Genomic DNA, 17,349 nt, shown 5'->3' on the forward strand with positions numbered 1-17,349 from the left:
CAGCAGCAGAGGGGCAGCAGTGGGAGGCCCCATTAGCTAAAGTGGTACCTCAGGTTAAGAACAGTTTCAGGTTGTGATTCGAGGACCCGATCCCCGCTTGGGGAATAAGGACACGTGGACACAGAATGTAAGGTTAATGGGTAAGGTAAAGGCCACAACTTTATTGATTACAGCATGTGAGAAGGTATTGGCTTAGGCACTGGACCACGGAACATTAGACTCCACCCACTCGTAGAGGGGTGAGTCTGAGGAGGGGTTAACCACCAGTAGGGGAAGCCTGTTGATGCTAATCCAACTATAGGCTCTCTTTCTGATGTCACCGAGGGTCGTGCCATGGCCCCCCGCCACACGGGCATCGGACAGGATCCACGACCGCCGGATTCCTTTAGCGGAATACCAATAAGTGAAGGGGTAGGCAATGGCCACACCTTGCCCTTCCATACACCAACAACACATTCCAATGCCTAACCGCCAAATACCACGAAAGTTGTGACGGTTGCTACGAGGTAGGCGGAAAAAACCAAGAGGCCGGGCCAATTTAGCCAATTGGAAAAAACTCCTACCAGGCCCCCTGGTTAAACAGGGCGACCAACCAGAGGTCCATAGCAAAGTCTCAGGAACAGCTAATCTAAAGGGAGTGGAGGGTGGGTGACTCGGAGAAAATGTGTGTGCAATGGTGGGGATGGCTGGCGGGGCTGCGTTTGAGCAGCAAGCCATGCCCCCGCCGAGCTTCCCTATTGGGTGCCCAACAGGGGAGAGGCGTGGCACGCCAGCCCTGGAGTTGAAGCAGGGGGCGGAGCGCCCCCTGCATGACGCAGGAATCATCTCCCGATCACAACCCCTTCCCTTCCTGGGAGGAGGAAAGGCTTTAAGAATGGACCTCCAGAACGAATTAAGTTCTTAACCCGAGGTACAACTGTAGAGAAAACCCAGTAAAGGTGTAACCTCCTGAAAGTGAGAGGGGAAAATGGTTCCCATTCTGTTGTGAGTGGACTGACATAGCAGATCTGTTTATTCCCCAGTCGCGTTCAGACCTTAGCTATTGAATAGAAGGAGAATATGAACCTCAGATTGATTTTGTATGTGAGTATTCTTGACTAGAGTGGAAAAGGACAATCAATTAAACTAATTTTAGGCAAGAAGATAGAATGGAAATTCTTAAAATAAAGATTTAGAGTGTAATAAGAGCCTGTCTGGACTCTTGATAAAATCATGAGACTCTCAGATCACATCGTGCAAAATGAAATGAGCTCAGCAATAAAGGAATTTGACTGCTAATCTGAGCCCTTCAGACTGAATGGGATGTGCTGTCTTGGCCACAGCGAGATGTGGGACAGTGGATGGCTCTGAATTTCCAAACCTTTCCAGTTGTCCTGATTTAAGATCCAAAGAAGTTCACATCAGGCTGCTTAGGCTTTATTCAAAGCCTCACATTATCACAAAACATTACCCATAAACACAATCAAAATCATGTTATCCAGATCCATAACTATCAATATTGGGCTGTACTCAATGTGAGACCTACTCAGAGTACACCCATTGAAGTTAATGAACATGACTAACCTAGCTCATTAATTTCAGTGGGTCTGTGGTGGGAAAACTTAAGTTGGAATCAACTCACTATTGCTACTCTGACGTAAGCAAGGGACATTTATAGATGACCCCAATATTATTATTTTTGAAATCGATAACAGGGTCCAACAACTAATTACATATCCCTGTTCACTATGTTATTAACACTAGAATATGCATTGCATGTTTAACAGTGTCAATCAAAGGTCCACAAATCAAATGATCAGAAGGAAGCTAGAGTATAACAATTCAATAACAAGGGTAATGAAAAGAATGTATGAAGGAAAATAAATCAGGCCATTCCTCTGCATTAGTTTTTTTAAAATGTAGGGTACAATCTAGTCCCTTCTGTGTATCTAACAATAGACTATGCAAGCAAGTGCAGAATCATGTTCTTGATAGAAACCTCAAAGGCTAGCAAACAATACAGCAGACCCAAAATGCAGGTGCACAAATAGCTCCCTTTGGTCTTGTTGTTGGGTCTTTTGTATTTTGCCTCAGCTGCCCTTTTGACATCCTCTGGGGTGTTTCTGATCATAGCCGGTCTTATCTGCCAGCTGCTAGGCAAAAGGAGATGCTAGTTTGTTTTCTAAAAGTCACCCAAAGATTTCAAAATGGCCTGTTTTCAGCATTGTACTCCTGGCCTCCACTGCAAATCCCCTCAGCTGCATTTTGAGGCTATATAAAAATGTCATGCTGGGTCATACAAATGGGTCACCTTAGTTGACATTTTAGTGTTGGTAAAGAGAGGAGACTAGCCTCAACCTATTTGGGAATCTAGATCCTCACCCTGGAAGTCCTGAACCTCATTTCAAGATATGGAATTGTTGAGATTGCATATTAGCAAATGTTACTTTGCATATTCCTACTATGAAAACTAAATGGCCTTCCTGGCCATTGATTCCTGGCTCAAATGAAGCTGCATCTATGGACAGTGGCAAATCAGCTGCTTCAGGAGGGTTCACCTCAGTTTGCCTTCATACACTCTGAATTCCCTTCTTAATATATGGACAAAACTTTTGTCTCTCTGGAAAACATATTCCGAAAAGAAGTTTAGGCACACACATTTCTGAAGAAAGCAGCTGTTTTCACTGTGGGGAAAGGCTCCATTGAAAGGCTCTATTCAGCAATTCTCCAGCCACCTGTAATGACAAACTCTTGTTACAACCACCCAAATAAAATAGACCAATCAGCCTTATTCAGGTAAGATTCAATTTTGTTTCTTCATTTTTCCTCATGAAGCAAGGTCTCCTTTTATTTAAGTAGAATAGCAAGAAATCATTGCTTGTTTGCCACAAAAGAGCCATGGCTTTAGCAAAATCGTATCATTTTTTAAACAAATCATTAAATTCAGGTTTTCAAAGGTGAGAGTTCTTTTTTGGCACAGACTGTTAGAAAGTAACTCTTGCATGCTTATTATTTTTTTAAAAAGGTTATGATTATTCAGAATTAGGTTTGTGTCATGGCTACTTGGAGATCCAGGTTGTCAGGAAACTCAAAAAGAAGCAAGCAAGCAAATCAAATTAAGTGACTTTGGATCCAGACTAGCTGATCTGAGAAGGGACAAATTCATTTACAGAAGAGTCTTCAAAACATTGGAAGCACCTCATATTTGTAAAGTAGTGGGGAAATTTTCCCAGATTCCCCCTACTCCCTGCAGCCACTCCCTGACACCAGCTACCAATGAAATAAACAAAAAACTATGAACTGAAGTGCTGATTAATGAGTGGCAGGGAGCTGCCTGGATCGCATTAGCCGATGGTTTTTGCATGCCAAAGAGCCCAGGGCGCTTTGGAGCCTTGAGCTAGTGAGGTTCCTTTGACAGCGGCAAGAAGCTGAGCCTTTATTGCTACAGGCCCAGTCCTGTGGAATGTTCCTTCTGATGCTGATGCATTGACATGGCCGCCAATGTGTTTCCTGAAGAAATGACAATTCACCTCAACTCAAGGTCTTGTCTTGATTGTCTTGAATAGCAATCAGTACTAAAATCAAGAGAGGCTATGCTCAAGAAATATGAACGACATGGGAGTGATTAAAGTGTTTGTCAGTTTCCAGGAGAGCCTCCTTCACTTTCCTTCCCATGGTTATGCCCAACAGCTATTATTTGCCAGATCCTCTCCTCGTTTTCTTTCTTTACAGTGTAATCCACAACATGCTCACTATCCAGTAACTTTTTCAATATATTACCGTGAGACACAATTCCTACAAAGTGATAATTCCTACAAGATGACTGTTATTGAAGTGATGGTTGTGCCTATGAACAGAAAAGTAGAATCTCAGACCGAATTTGGAAAAGTGGAAGTAACCTTTGATATTTCATTGTCTCAGTCCTATAGATCCAATATTTCAAGAAGATGAGTGTCAGACTAAACTAAGAAAAAGGTTCTTCTCCTTCCCAGTGCTGAAAGATGTACAAGTTAGGATGACTTCAGGTGCCCAGGGCTGAGTGCCATCCCCAGTGCATGCAGAGCTATGTCTTGGGAACAGGTGCCTATGGTCACAGCCTTGGATTCAAGCAGAGATCTGGCATATCTCTATTTCCCTCTCTCCCTCTCTCCCTCTCTCTCTCTCTCTCTCTCTCTCTCTCTGTTTTTCCAGTCTGCTACTTTTGCATCTAAGGACACGGGTAGCATTGTGGTCTAAACCACTAAGCCTAGGGCTTGCCAATTGGAAGGTCTGCGGTTCGAATCCCTGCAACAGGGTGAGCTCCCATTGCTCAGTCCCTGTTCCTGTCAACCTAGCAGTTCAAAAGCACGTCAAAGTGCAAGTAGATACCAGGGATTAAGTGGATCTGGCACCCACAAACTCATAATGTTTAACTATAATCCTCATATGGTCTCTGGTGGGGTGTTTGGGTTTTTTATGTAACCAAACCTTTGAGCCAGACTTCATACTAATGATGATTAATACATTAATAAGTGCACACAATAGCTGGAGGCAAATCATTGGTGCAAAGAAAAGGACAGAACTGTGGGTGACGTTTGCTGTTAACATCTTTCATGTCATGTGTATTCATGTTTGACTCCAAAACAACCCCCCAACCACACACACACACACACACACACACACTCCAGTGTAGCATGCTTTCATACTGCAGTACATAAGTTAGAATCAAAAAGCAGGAATGAACAAAAAGGTAATCAAGTACCCCACCACACAGATTCCATACATCAGAAGTATTAGAGGTAAGTCACATATTTCTGGAAACAATAAACAAGGGCAAACACTGTGTTCCATACCAAAGTGCCCAACTAGCAGATTCCTCCATCAAAGTTGAGGAAGTGAGTCAATGAGTCAAGCCACATTGTACAGAAGGAAACAAAGTCTCTTGAAAGATCTCAAAAGCCCACTCCACAGTAGCTTTCTGTGCTGCTGCCCCTGCTCTGTGGAATAGCATTTCTGACAAGATATGGCGGGTACTCACAGTCTACACATTCTGGAAGCAATTCTGACAGGTTCTTTCAGGTGGAGAAATATGTCTATGCCATGAGTACCTATTTTGTATAGTTTCACTTTAAATATATCAGCTGTTTTTTGCTTTAACTGTTTTTTAATCGTATGTAACAAAACGAAAGGCGAAAGTTGGAAAAATTAAAATGTACTATTTATATAATTTGAGAACGCATGAAATTAAAACTTTTCTAAACATAAGGCTATGTTTAAGTTATCTTAGCCAGCCTCTCTCTTCTAGGCAGGGAAACACAAATATTATTTGTGGGGTTAAATTGGGGAGCCATGAGTCACTCAACCAAATGGAATGCCTCATGTTGGAGCAGGAGGAGAAGGCATCCCATGAAGATTCAAAAGAAATTTAAAATATCCCTTTTAAAGAGGTTCAAGATGAGTGATTTCTTACCAGGTCATCCTCTTCACTTCCCACTATGGTGGGGGCAAGCTCAGCCGCTGGCTGTGGCTATGAGAGAAACAAAATACTTTGAGGGTGTTAATGCTGTGAACCCCTCTATCGTAGGCTAAGGGTGTGTGGGTGTGGGTGTGTAAATAAACCATATATCATTATTCACTCTGCCATATTTCCAAACCCCTGAAATTTCACACCACTTAAGAGACTGGGATGACATGAAACAATATGATGCATATTAGCACATTGTCTAGAATTCTTCAAAGTTTGCACAGTAGATTTTAATGCATATTAGAGCCAGAACAAAATGGGTAAAAAAAGGGGGGATGGCATGACTTTGATTGACTTTAAGACATTCTTAGATGCATATTTGAACCACCTTATAATTTTTTTTGGGGGGGGGGATATTAGAGAAAATACCCAGAAATTGACAGTGAGTTTTATAATTGTAGTGTGTTTGTTGTTTACACAGGGAATATTCAATATGGGATTTAACATCTGCATTCTAATGTACTACAGTACTTAATGCAGAAGTATTAAAGCTGCAATCACACACACACACACACACCCCTGGCAGTAGATACCACATAATGCAATAGGGATTACTTTTGCTAGTGAGTATAGGATTGTAACTGAAGCCTCACGATAGGCAAGCTCTCTCTGGCTTACTTCAGTTTTCAGGCAATCTGAGGCTTGGAAAATGACAACCCAGCTCCCACCAGCTATCCCCATCCCCCAAACACCCCTGTTTTCCTTTACTTGCTCCAATGCAAACAGGAGTGGATATTTAGTTCTCCTGAGGGCTACTGCAATTATGGATTTTGATACAGGTGAGTGCTGAATTCAGGGACTTGTCAAGCTCATTTGAGGAGGGAAAAAATTACCAGCATCTCTAGTTTAGCCTTTTGCCTACACATAACAGCTTCCAATATATTCCATCTAGATCCATTTTTGGCCACTAAAAGGATTGATAATGTTATTTGGGGGCAGGGGGGAGAGGAAAGAACTAATTTATAATGCATTTTAGCTTGGCTCAGCACAGAGAGATGCTGTATTTCAGAGAAATAGAAATGAAAGAAGGAGAAAGTTGAGATAAGCCTGAAGGAAATAGTTATGGTTTCTTGCACAGATAGTACTTTGCCCCTATTCAGAACAATAACAACACTCTTTTCATAGGTCGCAGCAAAAGATCAGCCGAAAAGGCTTAACAAAGACATGTGCAGTGATGCTCCCAATTTTTTTAATAAAACCAACCAAAGTTTTTCTTTTTCTCTTTTAAATAACTAAAAGAATGTAGCCAGTAGATGTTGCGTGTGTAGGTCTCCAGGCCACCCCTCAAATAACTTCACACATAACACATAATTTTGGTTTTGGTTTTTGGGCACTATTTTGGCCACAACTTTATTAAAATACAAAATCAGTGAGTGGTTGTTTAGACATTGGTTATGACTATCTGTCCCCCCGCCTGGGACAGAACTGACATCCCGAGGTCCGATCGGTAGCCAGTAGAAGGGAAAGTCAAACTTGGGGGTCATTTGAGCTAAGCGTCGGACCCACGCTGCTCACCCCAGCAGCTCCCCGAAAGCTTGCTGGCCCTGGTCCCATGACAGGGCCCATGACAGGGATTGGGCGGCCCTGGTCCCATGACAGGGATTGGACGAAATCGTGGCAAGCCCCAGGATTCCTTTAACGGAATTCCCTTCAGCACAATAGGAGGGGCAGGCACAGCCTATCCTGACCCCTCCACCACCAGCATATTATAACCAATGCCTAACCGCAACCTTACAAGTTGTGACGAATTGCTGAGCAGTAGGCAAAAATCAAATGGCACAGCCAATCACCAAATGGCAAAATTCCTACTAGGCCCCTGCTCCAAAGCAGACGACCCCATGACAGGCAAAGCAAGGTCAACCGGAAAAGAGGGCGGGCGGGCAATACGATGCACTCTGCAAAGAGAAAGAGAAACCAGAGTGCACCAATATTTAAAGACTATGGTCCCACCCACCCAATTTGCAACATACAATTTGCCCCAGCAACCCGGTTACCCAATCATAATGCCAGGCAACAACTATTAACCTGCCTGGCAACAAGAGGCCTGGCCCGGTGGCCCACACCGCAACACGTGCACTCCATTTATTGGAGAACACGCTTTATCAAGCAAAAATCTGGAGTATGTTGTACAAACAGAACTCCTTGAAACTTTATTTCCTATAACTATAGGTATGCAATATATATAGCATATTTATAGTATTATATTCTATTTATATTCTATTTATAGTATAGTATCTTTTTAATAAGAATAAAGAAAAATAACTGGACAGTAGGGATATAACATTTATATACGCTGCAATGAATATTCAAAATGAGATTAACTGCAGACATGAGGGCATATTAGGATTCCAGATGAATGCCAAAAATTATAGAGTTACACTAACAAATGTCGGCAGCAGACAATGACCTTTAGGTGATATGCACATTCACTGATCTTTCAGTGTTATATCTTTGGGCATTTCCCAGATAGATAAATGATAGCCAGTACTTCCTAATGATGGTTGACCTTGTCTATATTTCACTTGAAAATATATATTGGCTTATGTCTAAAGGGGTCTCATGTGAGCAGAAAAGAATATCTGCTTGTGCCTGGTGCCACCATCAAACTTCCTCATCCTCCTGTAGCTTCAGTGCCCCATCCCACACCACCCCAGAGGACTTTGCAAGCAGCTGAACTCAGGACTTGTAAGCAAAGAACCTTATCTGGGCTCAGAGAATGAAAACTACTTGCAACATCTGATAATACTATGTATGTACATAATGTGTATGTTTTGGCCTAGTAGAGATAACTCTGCTAAACAGTTGTTTCCTTTAGTGAGCTTAGCCACTTCACTGAGCACCCAACAGAGGTCCACTCAATCTTCTCTAGATCCAACTCATAATTAGCAATTTTTTATATGTTAGTGAATGGCATGCTATGACAGAATTTGAGTATCAGGCGAGTAGCAAGGCAACAGAAAGCTGTTCTTCAGATTCATAACCCCCTGCCTAGCCCAATATGGTCCCATGTTATTAATAACTCATTCTCATGCAATGAGCCACGTCATTTGTGGACATAGTCACATTTATTTAAGTGAACTAATCTGGTCCCTGAAACAGCTTACAAATTCATAAAACAGATGCAAATATGTTTGCAAAACCAATTAAAATAAACCAAGTTGATGACTGATTTAGGCTGATGGTGACTAAAATGCTTTTCACTTACTGGAGCATAAAGAAATGGCAACCACACTATGAAGTGATATGAGAAGAGCTCATTGACTTTCAGGTAAGCGTGCTCTCAAAAACATAGCCTTACAAGAAAAGTGCATGCAAAGTATGGCAGTTCTTAAAATATGAAAAATTGCAAAAATTGCAATCTTTTCTATTTTGCTTCTTGCAGGAAGAAAATTGTAATTAAATTTAAAAGAAAAGATTGATTCCCTGCCATGTTGCATTTACAGTGTAATAGTTCTGCAAACCACTCAAGTCTTCTAGGCAACATGTAAAAAAAATCCATTGAAACCAAAGCCTGATGAATCAAAAACATCAAGTTATAGCATTCACATTAAGGAACATCCCACTAGTAATTACCCTGCCCCTGCCCTTTCTCTTCCTGCCCTGCCTATAGATGCACAGAATAGGGGAAGACGTGCAGGCAAAATGAATACGAAGGGGCTCTGCCTAAGCTTCTCTGATCAGACTGAGCTAAGATTAGAGATTGCAGAGCTCTCTCACTTGAGCAGCTCAGGCATTTGCCAAAGCTGTGTGCTGCAGGTTAGCTTAGGAGTTTCATAGTCCCTCAGAAAAATAAGCCTTTGGATGCTTTTTCACGGCTACCTCTCAGCTGTGATTTGTCTCCAGAACTTGGATGGAAAACAGAGGCTCACCATTCATTTTCAGGCAATCTGTAAAGCTGTGAAAGGTTCACCTTCACTGACTATACAAATGACAGCAGAAAAACCAAAACTCACCTGAGTTGTAACCATCACCTTCATTTCAAAATACAGAGGAAAATAAGTTAATATACGGGGAAGAACTTGTATGGGGTGGCCGCTGTGGTATCCTCCAGATGTGCTGAACTGCCAGTCCCATAGCCCCAGCCAGCATAGCACATGGTCAAGGATGATGAGTGTTTTAGTCCCAGCAACATCTGGTGGCCATCACCATAGACCATAGACTTGTAGAGTTGGAAGGCACCACAGGAATCTTTAGCCCAACACAGGGCTCGAACCTGTGACCTTGAGATTAAGACTTTCATGCTCTACCAAATGAGCTATCCCAGGCGTGCCTATCACTCTCTCTCTCTCTTAGCTTAGAAATACTAGAATGAAGTAAGGGTGGGTTAGTTGGTTAGGACATCATTGTTTGACCACTATTTATTAAAATATCCCTTTCATGTATCAAAGTATTATTCATCATTTAAAACAATGACAAATATATACACCATAACAGCACAGCAGTAAGAGAAATAACTAGCAAGATAGTTCATGATCAAGGGTCTGCAAATGGCTGGGTAAGAATAAAAACGTCCCCAGTTTCTGACAGAAACACATCGCTAGAGGTAAAAAAAAAGAAAAAAGAAAGGTAAAGGACCCCTGGACGGTTAAGTCCAATCAAAGGCGGCTATGGGGTGCAGCGCTCATCTCCCTTCAGGCTGAAAGAGCCAGCATTTGTCCACAGACAGCTTTCTGGGTCATGTGGCCAGCATGACTAAACCGCTTCTGGTGCAACGGAACACCATGATGGAAGTCAGAGCGCACAGAAACACTGTTTACTTTCCTGGTGTGCTTTCAAACTGCTAGGTTGGCAGAAGCTGGGACAGAGGAAAGGGAGCTCACCACCGTCACATGGATTCGAACCGCTGACCTTCTTATAGGCAAGCCCAAGAGGCTCAGCGGTTTAGATCTACATCGCCAGAAGGTTCTCACTTAGACCTGTGTTTTGGGGAGGAAGTTATATTTTCAGAGAACTGTGTGCCTGCATAGTATCCACAACTGGTACCTAGCATTTTAGGATTAGAACCACTTGTAAGATTCAGCCCCAAACATAAAACCTTTGACTTTGCAAATAACCTGTTTGATGTGTACAAAAAGAACCCAAAAAACCGATCAGCACCATCAATTAGCAAACAACACTGGATATCTGTTTGGTATGGGGGAACTACCTCGGAAGGTGGTGGACTCTCTTGAATTGGAGGTTTTTAAAGAGAGGTGGGATGGCCATCTGCCAGGGATTCTTTAGCTCTGATTCCTGTATTTGAGGGGGTCGGACTAGATAATCCTATGAGTCTTTCCCAGCTCTGCAATTTAATGTTTCTATGATTCATGCACCAGCATATATATATATATATATATATACACACACACACACACACACACACACACACACACACACATACATACTGCTGGGTATATGTGGATTGGAGAAAAATATATTTAGAATATATTCAGAAAAGTCATACTTTTGGTATTTTATAGGAGAATGCTAATTCATAGTTTATAGGGAAGAAAATTAGGCACTAAAATAATTTTGCAGAAAAGAAAATATGCACAGCCAAAAATATAATTCATAATACTTTTGCCAACAAACGTATTACAGACAACAGTACTATGCCAAAACCATTTAAACGCCACTCAGTTCAAAGCCAAGCAAAAACTCATGATGTGTTTAATTTGCCAGAAATTTAATGAGCCAATACCGGAAGCTAATATTATCTATTTAAAAATAGAGAAACGGTCATAGTGGCAGGGGCCCTACCACTGAGTGAGAGTCCTCTCTCTAATAAAACATGGTAACTTTATCAGACTGTCACCTGGAGGCAGCCATTCCATTAAGTACCTCAGTGGGAGAAAGGGAAGCAGGGCTTGTTCCACCAGCTTTGTTGAAAGAACAGCTGCATCCAGTGGCGTAGCATGGGTTGTCAGCACCCGGGGCAAGGCAAGTAATTTGCACCCCCTAACCCGTGGATTTGCGCCCCCTAACCCTAACCCCCAGATGTTGCGCCCGGTGCGGCCGGCACCCCCTGCACCCCCACACTACGCCACTGGCTCCATCAGACACCTCCTACCACAGAGCCCCTGTGCCAGTGTGTCTTTTTTTAAAAAAATAAATCTGTAAGTTTCAGGCAGGGACTGTCTTGTTTTAATTGTGTGTAAGCCACTCAGCCTTTTTGGCTGATGAGTGGGGCACAAATGCTCTCTATATATAAATAAACAAATATTTCCTGGAGTGGAAGCTCAAACAATTTTTATGATAACTGAAAGGAACCATCTGCAGGGAATGGAGTGGAATGCTGTCAGATTTATATTTTTCCACTTTTAAAATTCAACATTTTTTTTTATTTTAAAAAACTGCACATTTTCTTGGAATAATGCCCACACATCTTCTTGGTGTACTAGTACATAAAACACTCAGACATGCACAATGCAATAGTTCCCCCCCCCACACACACACACATTATCTATAGCCTATTCTGAGGAGACAATCCTACTAGGGTTGAACCCAAACTACTCACTGTTTTCCATGAGCAAGTTTGAAATAAGCACCATTCTTTGCACAATTCTCTCTTGCCTAGAAGGTGCTGGCTTGTTTAGGGAGCACTGCTTCCACTCTGAATTGATTTTATTCACTATCGAGCGATATCAGCATATACTCAAATCTAACTGGCTAGGTAATGCCATGATATCATCAAGTTCACCACACAATGCCTGATTGCCTGGGATCACCCATGTAAGTAATGTAAGGAGGAGAAAGAATACATGGCTTGGGGAAATGGTGTCTAAGGCAGAAGAAGTGTTTCATGTGGATTTGGAAGATAGCAAACTGGCCAGCAAGGAGAGGGCCTCTCTACCTATGAGCATCATATTGTCCCTTGTCTTCAGTCTGCTGAAGCAGGACATTAGTTGGTGGAGAGGAAACTGAGAGGAACTGAACACCATCCTTTATCCCCAGCTCCACAGAGAAGGTAAGGCATTACCATGAGAGTGGAGAGATGGGCAAATCTGCCATTATAAGTTTCTCATTTTCTTCCAGTCTTAAGTTCAGTTCTCCACATTTCTGCATCAATCCACTTTAACAATAACAATTTATTATTTCTATCCCGCCCATCTGGCTGGGTTTCCCCAGCCACTCTGGACAGCTTACAACAGAACATTAAAAACAGAATAAAACTTCAAACATTTAAAACTTCCCTAAACAAGGCTGCCTTCAGATGTCTTTAAAAACCATACAAGTCCTCATGAGAATTTGTTAGCATTTTAGTGCAAATCTATGCCTATATTCTCATATTTGTATGCCGTTTTGCCCAATATACACATTTTTTGAAGCAATTTCCCCCTAATGTAATGCATTTTGTACATTATTTCCACTCATATGTGCATTCCCCTAATAAACACTTTATTGCATAAATTATTATGCTGGAAAACTGTATCACAAAATTTGGAAAATTGAATTTTGAAGGCTCACTATGTTTCAGTTTGCACATTGTTTCAGAAAGCACAGATTAGGTAGGTTTGTCTTAAACTCATAACTAATCTGAAGGAGGAAAGGAGAAATGTGGGCGGGGAACTTATAAGAGGAAGGGGAGATGAACTGGAAGAAGGGTTAAGAGGCTAGGTAAGGAAAGGTGTCAGTGGGAACAGGCAAGAGAAGGATATAGTCCTTGTTTGTCATTATTAATGAACATGAATTCCTATCACTTGATTCTTAATCCTTAGCTGTAACACAGATAGTCTTCAACTAGGAAGCAAATTCAGCTGGGCAATGTGCTCCGACAATAATTAGACAAGATATCACAGACTTAATTATGTCTGGTCCCAGATTCTCTTTAATGTTTAAACATAAAATATACTTTTAGACAGAACATTTTATCTGTGTTACTTTTGGAGTTACTCCCAACTTTCAAAAAGACCTAAAGGCAACACTAAAAGCAAGAAACATTACCATAGAACTTATTTGGAAAATAGTACATTTGCTGCTGCTGCTGCCTCTTGCAAAGCAAACTGCATGGTCAAAGAGCAGGCGTTATGGATAATTAGTGTAAAACTAGAATGCTATTTTTGCCAAAGGCTCTTCAGGGTAATTAACCCCCTTGGGGCACTTTAAATTTGAAAGCTATCTTTGCTCGCAACACTGTGTGTGTGAGCATCTGTGTGCACACACGCATAGACACACTTGGGGGTGTGAAACTGCTTGCTGTGCTCACCAACTACCCTGGCATTTCCCCTATTAATTCCCCACAGTTTCCTCATCCCATTGCAAGCTACTAAACACGCTATTCATTTCCCCAACCCCATTTCTGAAGCCACTTTTCTCATCTGTCCTGCAATCCTAAATGGCCTCGGTCCCGTATACCTGAAGGAGCGTCTCCACCCCCATCGTTCAGCCCGACACTGAGATCTGGAATGGATTCCGTTCGACTTCCAAGGTACGACTGTATTTATTTTAAGAAACCGCCTGTGAAGCAACTTATTTCCTTTTATCTTTGGGCTTTTGCGTGTCGAGGTCCCCAGGTCCACCCCAATAACTCACACATCACACAGAAGTTTTTGTTTAAGATTTTTGGCATAATTTTGGCCACAACTTTATTAAAATACAAATTTTGTGAGTGGTTGCGTAGGCATTGGTTGCGACTATCTGCCCCCACCATGGGGGACAGTCTGACATTCCGCATGATGCGGAAGTCAGAATGGGGGAATACACTTGGGGGTTACGCGGAGCAGGGAACCTGCCCTCACCCCAAGTGCAACCAGGAGCTCATTGCTATGGCCCGAGCCCCCTTGACAGAGTGGACAAGCAATAGTTAGCCCCCAATTCCTTTAACGGAATCCCTTGCAGCAGCAGCATTAGAGGGGCAGGCACAGCCAATCCATGCCCCTCAACCAACCAAACCATAAACCAATGCCTAACCGCGAACCTTACAAGTTGTGACGATTTGCTACGCAGTAGGCAAAAACCAAATGGCCCCAGCCAATCAGCCAGATGGACAAAATTCCTACCAGGCCCCCGCTCCAAAGCAGACGACCCCATGACAGGCATAGCAAGGTCAAAGCGAACAACCCTATTCTAGGGAGGGAGGGACGGGCAATCTGATGCACGGGCGAAAAGAGGAAGCTCTAGCCTCGTGCAAGGAGTTTTACTATTTCTGGCTGTCAATCAAAAAATGGCAACATTAACTTCTTCCCAACAACAAGGGAAGCCCCAATCGTATCAGTGGCCAACAATCAATTAGCCCGCCCCCCAACTTTGGAGTGTCCTGGCAGCCCCCACCGCAACACGTGCTCTCCATGAAGGAGAACACGCTTTGTGCGTCATCAAGTACACAAGTTATCCAGATAATATTTATAGTACTCTCCAGGTGAGAAAATGATTTTTGGCAAGCCTTAGGAAAAGAACCCCAGCAAGAAAGATGCAAGCAAACGCTTGATGTTTTGCTGTAAAAGCTTTCAATTACTTTGTTTATGAGGCATAAAGTATCAGAAATGTAGGTATATGAAGAGCAACAGCCAACAGACATGTTAGAGCATTTAATTTCATTTAGAGATTTTATGAAGGAAGGTGAACAGAGTAACACAAACAACCACTACGCTTATTGTGATATATGTGACATTATCTTTCTATGGCATTAAGAAACATGACCCAGTGGTGTAGCGTGGGTTGTCAGCACCTGGGGCAAGGCAAGTAATTTGCGCCCCCTAACCCATGGATTTGCGCCCCCTAACCCCCAGATGTTGCGCCAGGTGCGGCCGACCCCCCTGCACCCCCCACTCTACGCCACTGCTCCCATCCTCTCATAGCTGGAGGTGCCGGCGACTCAACCTGGGGGCCTTTTGCAAGGAAAGCAGCGCTCTCCCATGCAGCCACGAACTGTAGTAGACCGGCTCTTTTGAGAAGCAAGGCAGCCTCGGCTGAGGGATGTGGCTGGTCTCTGCAGGGGAAGGAAAGGAAGAGACCGCGGGGTCTTTTTCTTCCAGGCATCCGTCCAAGAAGGAGCGCCTGCCTCTGGTTTAAACCTCGCTCACCAGAAGAGTTGCAGATCCAGCCGGGGCCGCGTGCGCTTTCCTGAGCGGGAAAGCAAATACGGGGGAAAGTCTCCTGAGAGGCGCCCTCCCTGCTCTCAGAATGGCGGGATGATGAGAGGCGCCCTCTAAGGGACAAGAGACCCGGGAAATCCACCTCCCACTGAACTGAGCTGGGGTGGGGGGGGGACTTAATTGGAAAGAGGATTGCAGCTTCCTCGAAGGGAGCCTTTGACCTTGAAGCTTGCTGCTGGCAGGGTGGCTTTTTGCGGTCGCCCCAATTTGGGGCGCAAATACCCGGCGGCTTCGCCCCCCAACCCCCGCAAAGATGCGGCTTGGGGGGCGCGCGAGCGTTTCCACCTGACTCTCTCCCTCGCCCCTCCCCGGAGCGTTGCAGTGAGAAAGGGAGAGTCTCCCGCTCGGCTGCCGCTGTTTCTCTCCACATGTCCGCCGCCAGAGGCCGCAGCGTCGGCGGCGGGCGGCCGTGCCTGTGCGAGCAAGTCTGGCGGCGGAATGGTGGCGAGGTGCTGCGGCTGCCGCCGGGCCCTGGAGGTGGTGCCTCCCAGCGCGCTCTGCCTGGGCGCGGCGCTCAGCGGGCTCTTCAGCTTCGGCTTCTTGGCCGTGGCCCTGGTGCTACAGCCTGCGCCTGAGGCTCTTCGGAGACTCCGGAGGCGGCGAACGCGCCCCCCCAGATGTTGCGCCCGGTGCGGCCGGCCCCCCTTGCACCCCCCACGCTACGCCACTGACATGACCTACCTGAAAATCCATTCAAATCCCTAAACTGATATCCCTAGTCACCCTTTAACTTTATCCTGTGCAATAATTTCTTCTGTACCAGTGCATTTATTTGTAGAGGGAGGGCAGGAGCTCAGTGGCATGCAAGATGTCTCAGGTACAATCCCTGGCATCTCTAGGTCACTTCTGCCCGAACTCTGGAGGAGCCACTGTCACTCAGTGGAGACAGTACTGAGAGCAGCGCTTGGAAAAGTCATTTTTAATAGCAGCTAGGATTCGTTCCAGTTCTCCCTGTGCAAAAAAGGAACTAGCTCCAGTTTGTCCTTTTTATAAAATGAGCATGTTTATCCAAATGTTCTCCTTAAGTTTATAAAAAGTTCACCCTTGGCCAATTTATGTTGCTTCAGCTTTTAAAGGACACCAGAGTTTTTAACTGGCTTCCCTATCTACTCAGAAGTAAGTGCTATTGAATTCAGTGGGCCTAACTCCCAGGTAAGTGGTTTTAGGATTGCAGCCTTAGCAAAGGGATCAGAAGCTGGATTGCAGCAATGATCCACCTCCTCTTTCAAACAATATAATCTTATGTGCCTGGCATTTTGAACAGTACAATACTGTAGTGCATTACGAACACTTGAACATATGTAACGACCCCCTTTGATGGGGCACTTCTGGTGGTTCTCCATGCCCCTGAGGTTTGGTAGGCATCTACTAGGGATTGAGCCTTCAGTGTAAGTGCCCCTGTCTGCTTACAGCTTTGGTGGGGACTGTCCTTGCTTTCTTCCAGTCATTTTCTGAAAACTCCACTGTTTATAGAGGCCTTCACAATATGGCTTTTTCTTTAAACCAAACAGTACCCATTGATGGTTGCAATTATGTTTTATGGATATTTATAGACTTGTTTTATTGTATTTCACGTGTTGCAATCTGCCTTGTTATATTTTACGAAAGAGCGGATTGTAAACTTTCAAATGAACAAATGTCCTGTGCCATGCAAACTATGTAGATGTGGGCAATACAATAAAATAACCCCCCACACACAAACACACATACCCCATTCCTTTGAAAGCAGACACAGATCCTATTTAGTTGATTAGTTATGGGGGAGGGGAATTGTAAAAGTACCACGTTCAACTA

Source organism: Podarcis liolepis, assembly GCF_965112155.1.
Source record: "Podarcis liolepis genome assembly, chromosome: 2".
Taxonomy (NCBI): domain Eukaryota; kingdom Metazoa; phylum Chordata; class Lepidosauria; order Squamata; family Lacertidae; genus Podarcis; species Podarcis liolepis.